At 43.2% G+C, this 18,854-nt stretch overlaps 1 protein-coding gene across 11 annotated transcripts in view; it reads left to right on the forward strand.

The window, feature by feature from the left end:
* The window catches only part of fhit (fragile histidine triad diadenosine triphosphatase), a 1,297,392-nt gene that overhangs the window by 750,577 nt on the left and 527,961 nt on the right, over nucleotides 1–18,854 (forward strand). The window contains exon 1 of one of the 11 annotated variants that reach the window (XM_068051610.1): nucleotides 2,622–2,787. The exons of the other annotated variants lie outside the window; for them this stretch is intronic. The gene's annotated coding sequence lies outside the window, so the exon portion shown is untranslated. Of the gene's footprint in view, nucleotides 1–2,621; nucleotides 2,788–18,854 lie in introns of those variants that run through there. 11 annotated transcript variants of the gene reach the window in all.

The raw sequence follows: 18,854 nt of genomic DNA on the forward strand, positions 1-18,854 counted from the left end.
CTCTGCCTACAACAGGAGGCCCCAGTAGCTTTTGTATACCAATCACATGATATAGATAGCCTGCTCTCCTTAAAGGGAGGCTGCCTCTTAAAGGGGAACTGCAGAAAAAAATTGCTGCAATGGAAATTCTTGGAAATGGAGCAGCAGGGCAGACTGAAGATCCATACTGATGGATACAGTGCAGGTGGGCAAGAGCAGAAATGCCATGGTTCCACAGGGGTCCAGGAGAACAAGGACCACCCTCAGAAGGGAGTGGAAACAGGTGGACAGAAAGGTCAATTCCTGGAGTCTGGACCCGAGAACCTGGTAGCAGTTCCAAAGGAGATCTGATGACCTCACCCGGTTAGTCAACGTCAGTGATAGCATCTTCACATGACGTTTCCAACTACCACACTGCTAACCTCTCACACAGCTCAATACACCATAGCCCAACCACTCACCCAGCTGCACTTCTTGGCACTCAGCATGGAGGAGCCTAATATCCAGATACTCCACCTTACCCTCACACACCTACCAACGCTGGAAACCTCAAATGCACCTCTCACTGCCTCCACATACCTCCAGCTATTCAACTATGGCAGGGACATCACCCAAACACAGTGCAACACAATCACTGGCATGCTTCCCTTCTCTCTTGCAAGACAAAGTCACCCATAATAGGACAGAGCAGAGCAGCATTGGTCGGGGACATGGACACTTCCATCTCCTGAACGCTACGTAGGAGTTGGTTCCCTGCATCATGGGGCTGGCTGAAATAGAGCCCATGATATCTGGCGTCACTGAGAACATCGAGGATAACGGTATGTTACTGCCTGATGCCCCTTCTGAACTCCCAGCTCACCCTCATCCTGCTGTCTTGCATGATGAGCAAAATAAAGATGGTGTGATCATGGACTTCCTGCCTTCCACCTCAACACCTTTCCCTCATGCCAGCCTTTCCCTTCTGATTTCCTGCTTTCAGACATCCAAGAGCTGCCACCTGCCCAGCCACAGAAGCCCCAGGAAGAGGAAAGGGAGCAAGAGAACAGTACTTTTGAACAGGCCCCATCATTTGATCTGTCACTCACAGCCAACAGCTCAGACACTGGCACTGCACGTACCTTGGAAGCAAATATAAATTTGCTGAGTCACTGAGCACAAGCGGGCTGCAGTCAGGCTGTGGGTAAAGGATGGATCGTTTGCTAGCTCACCGGAGGGTGAGGTGGCAGACATGTACTAATGTAGAGGACTCGGATGTGGACCTCGATGGGGTGACATACGGAAGAATGTTGAATGGGCATGCACATAGATTCTGTGTGAATTAGCTGGCCTGCCTGGCAGCTTCCTGTCATTGTCAAGGAGCTTGGAGAAGTCTGGCTCCAACTCAGCAGAGGGCATAGCACACAGCCTGACCCCTCTGCAGCCTCCACTCCAGTTTCCTATCATCCTGCAGAGCTAGAGGCACTGCCACTGCTGCCCTCATACCTATTGCAGCCTTTGTGTATACAACTCATCTACTCCTCTGCCATCCCTCTGACGATATGGCAACAATCTCGAGCAAATGCAGGAGCTCACCACAACACCTCCAAAAACACTCCAGTGTACTTTCAAACATTTTACGACAGCAAATCTTCCAAAGATTTAATTTACCTGCAATTACGGTGCCTGGCCTTTTAAATAATGCTACTACAGGGACTATCGTTCTGCCTCAAGCTTATTTTTTCATTACTGAACGAAGCAGGAGTTGCCAGGGCTTTCTTTGTCCAAATTTGGGATTGTGGCATCACATCAGCCTGCTGGGCTGTGTAATGTCAGGATAGCGCTGATTCAGGCAACACAGGGAACACACCCGCATGCAGACATATCCTTGGAGAATGTTGTGGGCCACGCAGGCCATGCTAGAGGCGCAACCTGCCCTAGGGAAAGCCAGGAAGGCCATCTAGCAAGCCTATGCAAATGATTTTCGCATCCTATGTTCGTAACCTTCCCTCCCCTAATATCCCAGTATTCTGTGCCCTCCCGTTCCAGAGTTGCTCACTAACCTTGTTTACCTCTGCATGCTTGGAAGCTGTGCAACTTGTTTCTAACGTGGTGAAAGTCATTTACTGTGTAGAAGGCCAAGTCAGTCATTTCGCAGCAGATGTGAGTGCACTAACTTGGGTGTGAACAATGAGTCAAGAAAAGATTTGCTTGTTACAGCATTCTATGCCATTGCTATGAATTGTCTCTACAAGCTGCTTTGGGAGCAGCCAATGCTATTAGATTTGTCATTCATTTTGGCAAGTCTATTAAGAATAAGTTATTTTAATAATTTTTTTCCTAATTTAAAATATTAGAAGCATGACCAAAACTATATGGCTTAAATAATTCAAATTTTAAGGGACATAAGCCAAATTGACCTCAGGTACTATGTTTAAATTAGGTGAAGCTTAAGTAACTCAAATAATACATGAAAACTTGCAGGAAATCCCCAACCATGTTGAGGAACTTAGTGGTGAGGAACTCCCTTTTAAATCCTGCACAGCCCACTGCTCTCAAGTTAAAATGTTCACAACTGTCAAGGGAGGACTGATACTGCAATTCATTTCCTCCCAATAGAAATGTGTAGCTATATGATTCTTTAAAAAAACAAGATCTTTGATGTTATTCTGATGAATGCTACTGCAAACTGAAATGGGAATTACCACTACACAGCAATGTGAAGAAGTACACATATAATGGGAGACTTTTGGAATGACGAAGAAGAGAATGGTAATGACAGGAAGGAGAACAGGAAAAGTTGCAAAAATTGGGAAGAGTTGAGTTCTAGTAAGTACTGAAGAAGGCTGGGAAACGCAGTGATTATGTTTGTAATATTAGGGCAGATTGATGCTGATTTTACATCACAGCACTAACATCACTGATGCTTTGGCAGCAGCACTGTATCATACATGAGGCAGTGCCAGTGGCTCTGGTTTTTCCAACAGCATTGTCAGTCTAGTGCTGGCTAATGTAAAGCATTGCAGCATCTCAATAGCTGCCAATTTGTTCTGGCTGCTCAACCACTTTTTTAAACCAATGTTTTTATAATGCTAGCTATTGTGGAATGTCTGCAAATGGAAATGAAAGTCGCAAGTAGAAACTCTAAATAACTGCACGTGCTCAGTTCTTGTGTTGCTAATCATGCTCTGAAATCTTCCAGTGATATAAATGAGCTGGATTCCAGAGAACAAACAGCCAAGGTAAACAGAATTGCTTCTGTCTGAAGTAGTTCAGTTTAATATAAATGAACCTTTAATAAAGGTTACCTTGACACAACCAAAGAGAAAGTTATAAAACATAACTTGTTTATTATGTTCAAGAGGTAACTTTTTTCTCAGTCGTTGGAGTTGTTCTGATATACATCAAATGGATATCCCAGCTTCTCCAGATCAGCAAGCAAGACAAATATGAAGATCAGCATGTTGCATGATGGGCAGCCTGGAAGCATTGCAATTATGATGCTGCTGCTTAATAATAAATACTATCAATCACTTCATAAGTAGTTATTTATTATTCACAGTTAATTTACACAGAAAATTACAACATTAAAATGTAGTTTTAGAAATGGGGTGTGTCAGGCATTGTTAGTTTTTAGTTTATCATGGATCTTTTGTACTTGACTTATCTTAATCTGGTGTTTTTCAATGTAAATTAGCTTGAATAATAAAATAAGAGCTTATAGAAGTGTATTTATTTGGTAAAATAGCACCCTACTTTCTTGGCTCAATTTAGCACACAGAAAAGTGTTTAAAATTACACAGGAACGTTTCAGTACAAGACCGATCAGGATCTGAGCTTTACAACAATGGAGGCCTTTTAAAGCTCAGGTACAATATTAGTAACAGCCCTGAGGCCGTTTGCAGCCAACCTCCCCTTCCTTTGTGGCCCACATTGCACCTACCCCTCCATGTGGCTTCCATTTGCAGCCTACCAGCAACAGAGAGATGTGCCCTAAAAAAACTAAGGAAAACAAGATGTGCAGGAATGTCAAATTAAGCCAGTCATTGTTTTGTATTTATTGCAGCCTGTACAACGCCATTATTAGTCAGGAGGAGGACTGGAGTGTAAACCTGTATCCAAATCAGTCATTTGTACATTCTTAGATACAGTATAATCTTTGCCATACAAATGCATTTAAAATGAATTAATGCAAATTAACCTTTTAGTAAAATATAAAATGAAACTCAATGAACATCATTAGAGATAATGTGGTAAATGGTCTCAGTAGATTTGAAGAGCTTTTTCGTTACTTCCTTTTTATAAACAAAGAAAGTGATGACTGCAATGGTCAGTTAACAGCTACAGCATGAAGCACAGCAAGCAGCTGGTGGTGCAATTAGCTCGACAAGATCTTCACACCTTTTCTATCCTGTCATTTTTTTTCTTCAATTATCAACTGTGCTAATGAAGGCAATCAGTATCCTACCTCTGACTGCGCAAAAGGTTACATAGGCCACAAAGTCCTTTGTGATCATGTCAGCTCTAATAAACTAGTCAAGTGAACTCAAGTCTTTTTTCTAATTTTCTATTAGGAAAGTACTTATGCACTGCTGAGCAGAACATGTTCATTGCTGCAATGTACGGCTTGTGAGTTAAAGATACAACATCTGGTAATGCTGTGGAGGCTAAATGTCACATCTGGGGTCCTGAGTGTATAATCACAATCCAATGGAATCTTTGAAGAATCCATTTTGCAGTGTATCTGTATTGACTATTAGACGGCAGTTTTACAGTCCATGATCCAATTCACAAAATTTTTAAACTTTAGCCTGTTGTTTAGTTTAATAAGGAAAAGCAAATCTGTAGCAAAGTGTCATAGGGCAATATCCAATGCAGTGCTTGTGTATTGGTTTGATATTTTTAAGTGTCCTGCTCTGCAGCCATTGTACTTCCATGTGGAAAGGTTAAGTCAACAGAGTATTCAAGAGCTTGCTTCTTCCTCCTACAGGACTGAATTTTTAAAAGCAGAAATGAAAAATGTCACATCCCACAGGCTAAAAAAAAAACATTCAAATGCAATGACTCTTCATTTCTCTAATTGACTGATGCAGCTATTCTAAAGAGATATGAAAATTTGGCCTTTATACCTTTTATGAAGCTGACAGCTTGTATCTGGCCATGCGTCCCTATTTATGCTGCAATATAACAATTACGATTAAATAATTCCTAATGTGTCAAGGATAGAAATGTACAGTTTGTTTAGCATGGCATTTTTTGCTTTTTTTGGTCCTTGTTTGTTGTGCTATACATTTTTTTTAGTGTCCAAAATCATTACAGTTGATGATGTTTCTTTACATCTTATAAGACAGCATTGGTGACAACCAAATACATTTAGTTGAAAATTGCATAAATGCCCTGCCTGGAGAGATACATATTGGGTTACAGTTTTGTATTGATTATAACATTGGATTGGCAACCCAGGAATTGTGAGCTCAAATCCCACCTGACAAATTGTGATACTGAATTTAATAAATGAGCATGAATGCTGCTGGATTGTGATACAAATATGACTGGTTCATTAATGTCCTTCAGAAAAGGAAACCTGCCACCCTTACTGGATCTAGTCTACACATGACTCCACACTATGGGCTGGATTTTGGGCCCCCTGAGGCAGGGTCGGAGGCGGGGAGACACAGAGAATTGTGGTGAAGGGCGAAGGGCACGTCGCCTCCCCATCGCCAAGTGATCTCACCAGGGGCGGGATAGGCCAACGAGGGCCTTCCCACCCAGAGGCCAATTGAAGCCCTTAAGTGGCCTATTAATGGTCAACTAAGGGCACACAGAGGACCCCTGCCGGGAACCACTTTACCCCCGGGACACCCCTCCCCCGAAATGCATGAGAACTACCCCGTGCCCCCTCGCCGGGTCCTTCCAGACTGGCCCCAGTGACCCCACCTCACTTACCCTGAGGTCCGAGGTTCCAGCGCTGGGCCTGGGTCCAAGGCCTCTGCAGTACCGGCAGTGGACACCACGCCTTGTGGCGCTGCCGATACCGCAGAGCTGCCAGCCCTCTGATTGGCTGGCAGCTGTTGGAGGCAGGATCCCAGCTTATGAAACTTAGGCTGGAATTTTGTGCCCCCCAAACGAGCGGGCGGGTGGCGTAAAATTGAGTGGGAGGTGGGTGGGGGGGGGGCTGTTCCCGCCCCCCTCTGCCAATTTACACGGGTATTTTACCCTTGGCTGGTGGACAGCTGAGGCCTCATAAAGCCCGCCTGATGAAGACAGACTGGCTTCTTGCGGGCTGGGGGATCCCTCCTGATCGGGCACCCTGAACCCCGCGGAGGGCTGCCCCCGAAGCCCCAACTGTCCCCAACGCACAGCACCCGCCCCCACCCCCCTTTCCTCACAGGGGCCCGACTGATTGTCTCCAGCGAGGCCCTAAAAACCTAGCTTTTTTCTGGGGCCATCCTTCATCATCTTCCGATGGCTGGGTGATGCTGAGACTAAGAGCTGCCAGCCCGCTGATTGGCTGGCAGCTCCATTAGATGGGACTTCCTGCCTCAAGGAGGTGTAAGACCCTCCCAAGACCAATTAAAGGCCTAGGGAGTATAAAATCCTGGTCTGGCTCCCCAGGCTCGACGGAGGCGGGCTCGCCACCAACGTTTCGGCCGGTGGGCGGGGCCCTTTGCCCAACGAAAAATTCTGGCCTTTGATGTAAAAGGACTGGAGGACCATTCCAGTGGGGGGCATGAAAAGGCCGGCCTAGTGCCAGTAGCTCCATCTCCTGCACAAAATCTAACCCCATGTGGTAGATTCTTAGTGGTCTCTGACGTAGCCGAGTAAGCCACTCATATGGAAAAAAAACTTGCAAATCTCACCTATGCCCTGAGAACACATTTTTAAAAAGGAGACACCTAATTTTTAAACACTGGGCATAATTTAAATGTTGCTGGTCTACTTCTTGCTTAGAATGGGCATGAAAAAGGCACAGAGCAGCTGCTAGCAAGGAAGACCAGGTAGCTTCCAGGTAAGTGATGGGGGTGTGTAAGGTGGAGAATCCAGGGCAGGGGTGGCCATGGCTTTATTTGAGAGGCGCAAAGAAGCACTCCTGCTCCTGTTGGCCCCACCAGTAAACATTTTGACTTATCGAGGAGGACCTTTTTGTCTTTCCCAACTCTGGTTCGATGTATTTCTGGAGGTTTCATCACATGACCTCCTGCCGCCAACTGCTCTGTCTCGTCAAACAACCTATTTACCATCTCCAGTATTTTTGTAAGTAATAAAGTCTTTTAAAGAAAATAAGAAGGACACCAGTTTTTTAATACCCCTAATATTTTTCTCGAGTTACACACAGCAGTGTCCAGGTGATTAATCTTCAAACCCTGGAGACTTCAGTATAATCTTGGAGGGTGAGCAAATCTGTTTCCACAGCTGCTGATCTGCTTCAGTCTGGTGAGAAAGCTCTCGCCCAGTTAAAATGCCGTCAGGGTCCTATTGAGGTTTAGAACCCCAATTTGCTCCATCGTGAGGCTGCCCCCCAGCTTTAGATGAGCACCCAATCTACCTGCAGAATCTTACAAGTAAATATTGGATATGGTGAGCAAGGGTCAAGTTCCGGGCATGGAAGTGGCCTGCTCATTTTTAACAAGCGCTCGTCTGGATTTCGCCAGACGGCTGGGGCTAAAATCAACACTGTACCTTTCACATGATTGCAATTTTTTGCTGCAAAGAAATATATTTACACCCTGGGAACTGCAATATTGGAAGACTGTAAATGTAATGTGGGTACAAATTTTATTCATCAAATACTTCCATCGTGTACAAAAATTTCCAATGCCTAGATTTTGCTGTCAGTGAGTTACAAATGCTAAATAATCAGTCTGCTTGCCTGTTTCATTGATAATGAACCCATAAAAAGGATCAGATAACACTTCGCTATTGCTTAAATCAAAAGCTCAGCTAAACAGCTGGTAGAAAGAGGGAGCATTTCAGCAACAAGAGGGGGTATTTCAACCATTCAGTTTAATTCTTTTCACACCTCCCCCGCCTCCACATCTCCAAATGCTATTTGAACACAGAACGGTGTTCTGCTTCAGAATAAATCTTCTCACTGCTTACACTGGAAATTGAGATTAGATTCTGTTGATTATGAGCTGTGACCAGTGGAAAATGCACTCTGATTTACTTGAGCAAAATCAACTCTCTGGACTTTTTTCAGGTTATATATTTAATCACAAGAAAGCTAGCAAAATACAGTGAATTTTTCATTCAGCAAACAAATACTAATTGTAATGATGCTTTTGTGACCATTTTAAATCAGTCTCCAGCAGTAAAACCATACTAATTCCCGCGGCTGATCTCAGTGCAGCACACATCCGGACCCTGATCTGACCTGACTGGAAACCATTTCGTTTCCTTGAGTTTTCAGCAATACTGTTATTAATAATTTCTCCTATGAGATAGGCAGCTTTTTGACAAGTTGCATGGATAAGATGTCTAAGTGTAGGAAATATTTTGCATATCTTGATTTAAAATTATTCCTGCAAATGTACAACTGATTTTCCTCACTTTTTGACGATTCTCTAGGGTACACATTTAAGTGAAATATACTGATAAAATATGCTTTGTGCTGTAGGGGAAACTATTTAGAAACAGCTACAGTAATTGGACATTTTAAGGCAACTTAAAGAACAAAGTGCTGCTTCACATTGTGTAGATTTGAGTAGTCAATCGTAAAATGCTCATTGTTCATCTAACGAGGCGATTTTTAACAGATCACCCTTCACAAAGGACTGAATAGGAGCAATTAATCTACCATTTAAAATCTATTGTATATCTGCAAGACAAAACTACATACTAGCAGAACTGTTTCTATTGTAGACTTGTCAGAACAATTCTTCATTGAAATGAACAGCAGAAACACGGATACTGTAAAGATACATAATTAGAGGCACTGTCTTGGCTGCTGGGTAAGGAGGGCAACCTCAGCACTATTGGTTTGTAGGTTGAAATTGCACTCTCGGACTTCAGCAAATGAAACTAGGTCAACAAACCATTGCAATAGCTGATGGAGCACTGCATTGATAGAGATACTATCCTTTCGATGAAACATTGAACAGGTGTGTGCCTGTAGTTTAGGTGAATATTAAGGATTCCGTGGCACTATTTGAAAAAGAGCAAAAAGGTCTCCTGGTGTCCAAGCAATAGATTAACTGGTCATTCATCTGATTTCCTGTTTATGGAACATTGCTTTGCACAAATGGTTGCCATTTTTGCCTACATAATTAGAGTGGTTGCAGGTCAATGCAATTCATTTTCTGTCAGTGTTTTGGTTGTCTTGGCAGATGTGATAAAACGCAATATAAATACAAGTTCATTTTTAATAGCATACAAGTGATGCTGATTTTTATATTTTTTGTGTCTTTTTACACCTGATCATCGGAGATTGTTTTACCTCAGATATATTGAAATTTTATTTTTAATATTTTAATGAACAACATGGTATTCCATTGAAGAGGTTATGGCCTACTGGCTCCAAAGTTAACCTGGATAACCAATATGGATGATAATCAGCTAACTTTTAGGAACTTGGCAAAGTGTGATTTTTTTCCCCCAAGATCTCAGATATTCTGAAAAATCTCTAATGTGGTCACCATGCCTTTCAATTATAAGTTTGAAATTAAATTTTCAATACACTGTGGATAGCTCCTTTCTGCAAATTATTGAGAAAATGAGACATACAGTTGAGAGTCTTACTATAACTTTAAAGGACACAGTTTGTGAAAAACTATTTGTTAAACACTGCAAAGTGACAACACAATTCCCATCCAAATGCATCCCAGTTTCACAAAAATCACAATGTTACAAAAATAATGCAAGGCTGTTCTCACTGTACTCCCTTTGGCAGTGAAGTCAGTGTCTTTCTAGAGTCTCAAACATTGAAAGAGCAAGATAACGTCAAATGAAAAACACCTCAAATATCACCCTTAAATAAAGCATTTATATGAATATTTTTGGATGTACTTGTCAGTGACTAATCCTGGTGAAAACATCTTTGTTCCTGTAAGAATGGGGGTCTGTGCTTGCAATTTTTCATTGAAATGTGTACCTGTACCAGATTAAGATAATCACAAGAAGCATGAAGGGGAAATTAGAAGAATTTTTTCACATTGTGGCTTATGAGAACAGGGAGTGCCTCACCACAGGTGGCTATTTTCTTTCTTTTGGGCCTCCTTATCTCGAGAGACAATGGATACGCGCTGGAGGTGAGATAGAGAATATAGCATTGTTTAAAGGCAAAGGAAGAATGTAAGAGAATATGAGAAACGGCAGGGAAATTTGATCAGAGTACTTGGCTCCAATTGAAGAGCTGGCATTTGTGTGAGGGACTGAATGACCTCCTTCTGTGCTGTGAGTTCTATGCTTCAAGGTATTGCCTACACCAAGTGTCAATATACTTTTATTCATCGATTTATATAGAGAAAATAGAATACGGTGTCTCCAAAAAGGCTTCCTATTGAATATCCAGCCCATTCACTCATCATACTCAAATATTCTGATCTCTGCCTGTGATGTCCTCAGCACTGAAGTGAGGTTTAGCCGAGTGTAATATAGGATATGAGGCAAAGACAGAGAGACAAAGACTGCAGCAGGCTGTTGAACATAAAGCGTCTTCTTTATTCTTGTGTTTTACTTCCATTTTCCCTTTGCTAACATGTGTTCTACTGCAGCCTCAACAGTACACAAAGCACAATGCAATTGCAATTTCAAAGCACTGCAACACTACAGTGCCCAACCCAGTTTTCTGCTTATATTGGACATTTTTATGTATTTCATAGAAAGAGAATTGGAAGCTTTTTGCTGAATGTTCTGCACTTATCATGTTATCCCTATTTCCTTGCCATGTATTAGCATAATGATAAAACTGGCAGCATTTGATGGCCAAAAACGTAAACCTGTTGAGATAAAATCTTTGCCTCCTGGTTGTTGAAGTATCTTGCTAATGCAGCCAGAAATTAAGAATGTTGACAGTTTAGACCTACTCGTCTTTGGTTGATGGCTAAGTCAATTTGCCAAAGTACAAATCATTTTTACTGTGGGCGGCACAGTGGCGCAGTGGTTAGCACCATAGCCTCACAGCTCCAGCGACCTGGGTTTGGTTCTGGGTACTGCCTGTGCGGAGTTTGCAAGTTCTCCCTGTAACCGCGTGGGTTTCTGCCGGGTGCTCTGGTTTCCTCCCACAACCAAAGACTTGCAAGTTGATAGGTAAATTGGGCATTGTAAATTGCCCCTAATGTAGGTAGGTGGTAGGAGAATGGTGGGGATGTGGTAGGAAATATGGGATTCATGTAAGATTAGTATAAGTGGGTGGTTGTTGGTCAGCACAGACTCGGTGGGCTGAAGGGCCTGTTTCAGTGCTGTATCTCTCTATGACTGTCACCTCGTGAGCAGTAAAGTGATGGTGCAGATCGCCTTTCTGTTACAGAACCCTCCTGATTTTTATTTCCATAGTGGATTCGATAATGGGTGGCCTATCTGCTGCACTAGTTTGACACCTAGGCAGGAAAGCTGAAAATTACCCCCAGTATGTAAGATACCATTATCAGAATGTGGTGGGATTAGAAGTTCCACGAGTGGTTTTATCCAGTATGTTTAAAAAAAGGTTAGAATTTCCAATCTCCTAATTCAAAATTACATATTTGTCTGGAGATTTTTCTCTTTGAATTAACACAGTTAAAACTCTGTCCAAGAGATCACATTTTATTGAAAAAGAAATCATGATACTTCCAAAGCTCCTCTCAATAATGTTAATTTGAAAGGAATTACGTTGAAAAAAACAAACCCCTCAACTTTTTAATAGGTCCAGCACCAGAGGTTTCTATCCCCCACAATCTGTTGATGCATGTGAAGGACCAGAATAAGAAAAGAGCAGAATTTTTTTTAGGAAAAGACCAAAAACTCATTCTTTTTTGATTGATTTCAACCCTACTTAACTATGTTTTTATATTCATCAGTTCATTCTCTTTTCAGAAATGCATCCCATTGTCACCTAGCTATACTGCCAACTACAGTAGCCTCCCCTGGTAGTTTATTCCACAAATCTATAACCTTTGCATGAAAAGGTTGCACCAGATGTCCCTCTTTATTGTAAGGTTTAATTTGAAATGATGTCAGCTCACAGCTAAGCACAGAAGGGAAGAGTTGATTGTAATAAGAGAGGAACCAGGCAGGGTAAAAGAAAGGTTGGTCAACTGAATCATGTAGTACAAAAGATTGCCCCATATCTGAGTTTGAACTGAACTGTTCATTTTTCTTTAGCTCCCAGATGTCAAGTTCTGGTTTTAAAATAGGAGTATATTTGCTATTTAGTTCCATGTTTTATGAGGTAGAGATGTTAGTTATTATTGAATTTTGTTCATCTGAAATGAAATCTGAAAGACTATACCTCATTAGAATCCTCTTGTTTGGAACACCCCAATAATGATCAAAATGTTCCTTTTTGGGTCACTATTAAACAAGCACACTGACACATGGGGATTGAATCAATCACAGAGTAAATGACCCTTTTAAATCAACATTCTCATTAAGGAGCCATGTTTTGCAAAATAAATCAAAGCACTGTGAGAAGAAAGTCTGACTGTTAATTATAGATTTGTATAGGAAAATTAAATGGTGCAGGTTTAAGTACCCTGCTTTTACTTCTGGCACCCGAGTTTGAAATTGGGTCTAGTGCGATGGGATCAAGGTTTTTTCCCCTGATGGTTGTAAGGTTCCAAGTGAACATGAGTCCACGACACAGTACATATATTTGTCATCTGATTTTCTGCTCGATTTTTGCCTTCTCTCCTGAAGGTGCTCTGGAGTGATCCCCACCCACCTGGAAGCCAGCCTTGTCAATCAGGCTGACTTTCGGGCCGGGAACCTATCAAAGCAACTCCACATGAATATGAACTTCTGGGTTTACCAACAAAAACTCTGACCCCCTCCTTCTGCCTATGCATTCTGCCCCTGTCAAGATTCAGTCCCATCTCACTGGCTTCCTTTCCAAGCTGTAAGTCTTTCCAGCATTTCTTCATAACTCAGACCCTTGTTACAAAGAATCAGCCTCATGGCTCTTACTTGCACTGCCTCCACCAATTGAAGATCCCTTTCATTCTGAGCAATCAGACCTAGACAGAGTATTCCTTCAGAGCCTACAAAGGGATAGAATTTGTGATGGCACATTTTCAGCACACAATCAAACTGGGAGGCTCGAGGCTTGCCCACAATTGGGAGTCGGGCTTAATTTTATTAAGCCCCGGTGCAGCCCCAGTGGCCCGATCCAACTTTGGCTGCTGGCTTTGCTGGCAGTGATCCGATGGTAAGTCCACGAGTGCGGGCAGATAGGAGCCCTCGACATACTTTGAAGCTGGTAGATGCACTCCTTCTCCTCCCGACTTCACATGAGAGTATTGTTATGATCGAGGCAGGAGGAGTGCACTGTCTTTTCGAGTTCCACTTCTCCACAGGTCACAACATATATTTAAATTGTTATCCAGTTACCAATATGGTCAATCATAGACTCTGTTCTTTATCCCAGAATAAAACACACCAACCAGGTTTTTAATAAACAACAAAATTATCAGTGTATTATAAAACAAGACATAACCAGTAACAAAGCAAATCATTAACACACAGGGCTGGATTTTACCTTAAGCGGACGGGAATTTGCCACAAATGTAAAAGTTGGTGGCGAACCCGCTTCCGCCTAGCCCAGGGATCCGTCCCGTATTTTACGGGTCCCCAAGCTTTAATTGTCCCGAGGCGGGACTTCCAACCACTTGAGGGAGGAGGTCCTGCCTCAGTGAACTGCCGGCCAATCAGTGGACCGGCAGCTCTTCGTCCCAGCAGCGCCACTGGGAGCGGTGGCCATTGCTGGGACTGAAGCCCAGCCGACGCCATGGAGCCTGGAGATGAGGTAAGTTGGGCTTGCCTCGCCAGGGGGATCGGTCCTTCCCTGGTGAGGCTGGAGTGGTCATTTGGGGGTGAAGGGGGAGTGTCTTGGGTCCCGGGGGTAGGTTGGGAAGCAGGGGCGGCCCTCAATCGGGCACCCTGCACCTGACTACCATGGTCCCCCCCAATCACTGGGCGGCTTTTCATGTCCCCAGCACGCCCGCTTGCCATGGGTAAATTACCTGTGACCACTTAAGGGCCTTGATTGGCCGGGGGGGGGGGGGTGGGCTGTTTCCCCCAATACCCCCCCCTCCCCCCCCCGCCTGACCACCGTAAAGTTCACCGGAGGCGGAAGCAGGACGGATAAGCCTCCTGGAACCTCCCGCTCAATTTTACTGCGCCCCCACACCACTATCCAACCCACTGGGGCGGCGTAAAATTCACCCCACAGAGTGAAATACAAAAGTTTCTTTTTACTTTAGTCACACACACACACCTGTTAACGGAAAAAAATAGAGGTTTTCTTTTTAGAGCTCTGTTACAAAAAAAACCCAGAAAAGAATACTTTGGCCAAATAGTTGCTAATTCTTGAAGAAAAAAAAGATATGGAAAGCTGTCAGTTCTCCCTTTTTTGGTTTGGCATCTCAAATATGCATAGACGGCTGTTACTGGGATCTTTCCAGTACAGTTCTTTTCAGGTGATGTTGAGGATCGGTTTTGCAGGCTTTCCAGAAGAAACACAGCAACAGGGGTTTCTGGCAGGCCTTTCAGGAGGAATGCAGCATCAATTTCTCTATTTCTTACACTCTGTTCTCAGAAAGTTCTCAAAGGGATGGAAGAGGGTGCTGATGGTGACTGCTCTCTTGGCTGGTTTTCTCCAAATGCCTTCAAAACACTATCCACACCCCAACTGACTGTCCAAAGCAAAACCAAAAACGATGGGCTGAATTTCGTGAGTGCGTCGCAGATTGTGGCAGTGCACTCTGATGTTGGTGGCACGCCCGCATGCATCAGTAACTGCTGAGACCCCGCGATATTGCGCGCGGTGGCTCATTTAAATGGAGGAGGCGGAACGGCCACCCCTGATGATGTAGAGGGGGCAGCCGCTCCATCCTTGGTAATGACGTCCGGCGCCACCGCATGGGTGCCAGCGCTATTTTTAAAGGGCTTCATGCCCTTAACAAAAATTTGAGTTCTTAAATGTATATTATTGTTCATTTTCTTAAAAAAAAAAGTTAAAAGCTGGATGCTTTCCCAACCCCGCAATGTTTTTTTTTATTGGCCTATGTGCAGAAAATTTAGTTTAGTCCCAACCGGAACTTTCCCCCTAATCTCTTCACATTTGCCCTTCAACCCTTTCCCACCATCTCCACAGCCAATAAGAAGTGTTTTTCTCATTTCCCCCCCCCCCCCCCCGTTAATTTCAGTCCACCCTCCCCACCAGTGTCTCAGCTCGGAACTCGGAATGGAGTCCCGAAGGCGCGTGAGTTGCGGCTGGCTGCCATAAAATCTGAATGGGACGGCCGCTGGGACCAGGTAAGTTTATTTGCATTTTGTTTTAATTAATTTTAATATCTAAATGAAGGTGGGGGAGCCCCACTGAGGTCTCACCGCTACCAGTAAAATGCGGCGGGGACTTCTCAGCATCGTGGGTCATGGTGGGCCTCTCCCGCAAGTATTTTACAACGTCAACTGGCTGGTAAAATTCAGCCCAATATCTCAAAAGTCAAGCCTCCTAACCTGTATAAATCTTGGCCAGTCACTTCTCTGTAAACATCTTCTCCAAGTCAAAAATCCCCTGCTGGGTATTTATCTGAAGACCAGTGACTTCCAGTAAGGGTTGTTTACAAACCAAGTCCAAAAGACCTTCTGATGATCTCTTTTAATGACCCCAGTGAAAAATAAACAGCCATGGAGTCCTTTTCAGTTTTCCCAAATAAAACAATGTCCATAATTCTAAAATACATGAGTCCTCAAAAAAAACTTAATAAAAAATATAGAAGCACCATCATAACAGTATGTTTAGAAAATAATTATATTTTGGTGGTAGCCACTTGCTGGGCTGAAGCAATCCCAACAAAGCTTGAGGAAAGCAGGCCCGGCACTTACTTGGCTCAACAGTGAAGGTGAATTTTGCTGAGGTGTCCTTAGACAGGTGTTTGGCTCCTAATTAGCATATGCCTGAAAACTGAGTTATTTGAGACAGCCTTAGGGTGCAAGGCATAGTCCTGTGAAATTGGTAATTTTTTGCCCTGTCTGGAAAATGTACACAACATGGAACAATTTCTACCCACTATTTTCATTAAAATAAATTGGCTGAGAAGGAAGATCTGTGCTTCATTGTTCCTAACACAGAAATGTTGTGCTGATGTGTATCAAGCTACTTTAAAATATTAAATGCAGTGTTTAGTAGTTTTGGCTCATGTGTCCACAAGTAATTTATCATGAAAACAGTGTCCCTTTAAAACCTTTGAAAAGCATTACAAATTAAACATTTTATGGCTCAGTATATTTCAGCAATTTAACCCTGTTATAATAGTGCTTAGAAATAAATTTTGCAGGTGTTATGAGCACTGAAAAATACTTCTTTTGAAAGCTTCAAAAGACATTTAGTACTCAGGAGAATAAAATGACTTTATATATGTTGTCATTGAATGCCTAGGGCAGAGCAATCTATATCACTAGACCTTTGGCAAGTAAACACTTCTGTGTATCTTACCAAATCGGCCTATTGGAGGTGAAATGTCGACTGCTTACTGCTGGGTCCTATTATTGTTAAAACCTCTTCACCAAAGTCAAAGTCAAAATCAATATGGAGTCAGTCCTCATATGGCTTGTTTTCTTATTTTTCTCCACAATTGAGGAGTAATCAACTGACTTATGAGCACAGAACTATGTACAGCACTACACCACTATAACGGTGTCTGGTATTGCAAACTTTCTCTTGTAGAGCAATATGAACCTTGATAAGGTGACAAACTGCCAACACACACTCCTACTTTGTCAGTTCCATGAGTTTTAAATAAGGAGATTGGCATGCTATTCGTTTCGGTACATAAAATAGAATCAATTGCAATCTTCATGTAGCAATTGCAGACTAGAATGAATAGTTCATGGGCTGAATTTTATCAGCGCGCTGCGCTCTATGACGGCAGGTTGTGAAGTCAGCAGCCTTCCAACATAGAAGTGCCTCCGCCGAGCCCCCGCGATATTACATGCGGGGGCTCATTTAAATGGAGGGGGGGGGCCGAGTGGCTGGTCCTGATGGCTTCCCTGGCAACAGCGTCTGGCGCCACCACGCAGACGCTGCGCCATTTTTAGAGGGCTTCTAGTCCTTCAGGAGAAATATAAATATTTGAAGGTGCCAGTGTCGTCAAAAAAGTCAATAAAAGTTTAATTTAACTTTGAATCCCCTCTCCCACCCCCCCCCACTGAGTCCTCAATACATAAATTGACCTATCCCCCCAGAAAAACACTTTTGAAAATCTGAACTTTCCCCCCAATCTTCAGCATCATTGACCGTCAAAACCTTCCCACCATTCCCACAACCAATAGGAATAGTTTTCCCCACTACCACCCCCACCCCCCTCTCTGATAATTTTATTCCTCCCCTCTCCCCAACAGTGTCTTGCCCTGGAACTCCAACGGAGTTCCGAAGGCACGCGAGTTGCGGCCGGTTGGCCGTAAAATTAGTGTGGGACAGCCGGCGGGGGCAGGTAAGTTCATTTGCACGTTCATTTATCTAATTTCAATATTTTAATGAAGATCTTGATGCTTAGTGGCGGGGCTGGGGGGGGCCGCACCGAGGCCTCACCGCCGCCACTAATATATGTGGGGCCTTCTTGATGCCATGGGTCATGACAGGCCAATCCTGCTAGCATTTTACGGGCCTTCCCACCACGACCCATGGCATCGAGGGGCTGGTAAAATTCAGTTCCATTTCACTGGTGGTATGAGCAAGTCAAATCGATAAGACCAAACATACTTAAATGTACAATACCATTATGAAAATATTCCAGAAATATTTCTTTTCCAGCAATTATAAACTGTAGCTAAAATTTAATTCATGGAATTATCAGGAAAACAATTTAGTTATTCAGATCAAAGCTTGCTATAAATTGAAGAGGTCGAGGATGAGAAATTGGGATCATTTTGTGCCCATGTGCTCTGAGAGCTCCAAAATGGCATCTGCGGCACGCACACATTTGTGGGACAAATCACTCTATTCGCCATATTGGTAAGTGTATGAGTACCCGCAGTGAATGTCCGCCAAAAGTATGCGGAGCAAGTAGATCATGATGTCAATCAGCGTGCAACACTAATTTAACCCCAGCATGCCACTTTGGAGCACAACACTCCAGGTCATGCCCTCGCACAGCTGATCATGCGCTATTTAAAGGAATCATCAATTATTTACAGGTTAGTTTCTAGTTGATTTCTTCTGGCTGCTGCTTTAATTCTACAAGTAACAAAAACTGAAAATGCTGGAAATACTCAGCAGGTCTAGCAGCATCTGTGGATAGAGAAACAATGTTTCAGATCAGTAACCAGTGACTGGCAGTTCTGATGAAAGGCCTCTGACCTTAAAAGTTAACTCTTTCTCTCTAAAGATGCTGCCAGACCCGTTGCATATTTGCAGCATTTTCTGTTTTTATTTCAGATTTCCAGCATCTGTAGTATTTTGCTTTTGAGTCGATAAATGTTTGGTGCTTTTTATAGTTGTTTAAAGTTCTACCTGTTTACAGGCAGTCGTGTGATAGGTGCTGAAGGAATTTTGACTTCAAGGCTTCTGCGCAAACCAATTGCTCTCAATAGACATTCTCCTTGGAATACAGGAGAATGAACAGAGGCCACGCAAAACAGAACAAGCTGCTAGAAATGGGAGCTAGAGGAGGGGGGTGATGGGCTTTCGGCAGGCAGCCTTATCCTCCGAGCATGCTCAGGGAGCAATTCTCCAACCTGAACTGCAGCAAGGACCAAAG

The sequence above is a fragment of the Heterodontus francisci genome, chromosome 19 (assembly GCF_036365525.1).
Source record: "Heterodontus francisci isolate sHetFra1 chromosome 19, sHetFra1.hap1, whole genome shotgun sequence".
In the NCBI taxonomy this organism is placed as follows: domain Eukaryota; kingdom Metazoa; phylum Chordata; class Chondrichthyes; order Heterodontiformes; family Heterodontidae; genus Heterodontus; species Heterodontus francisci.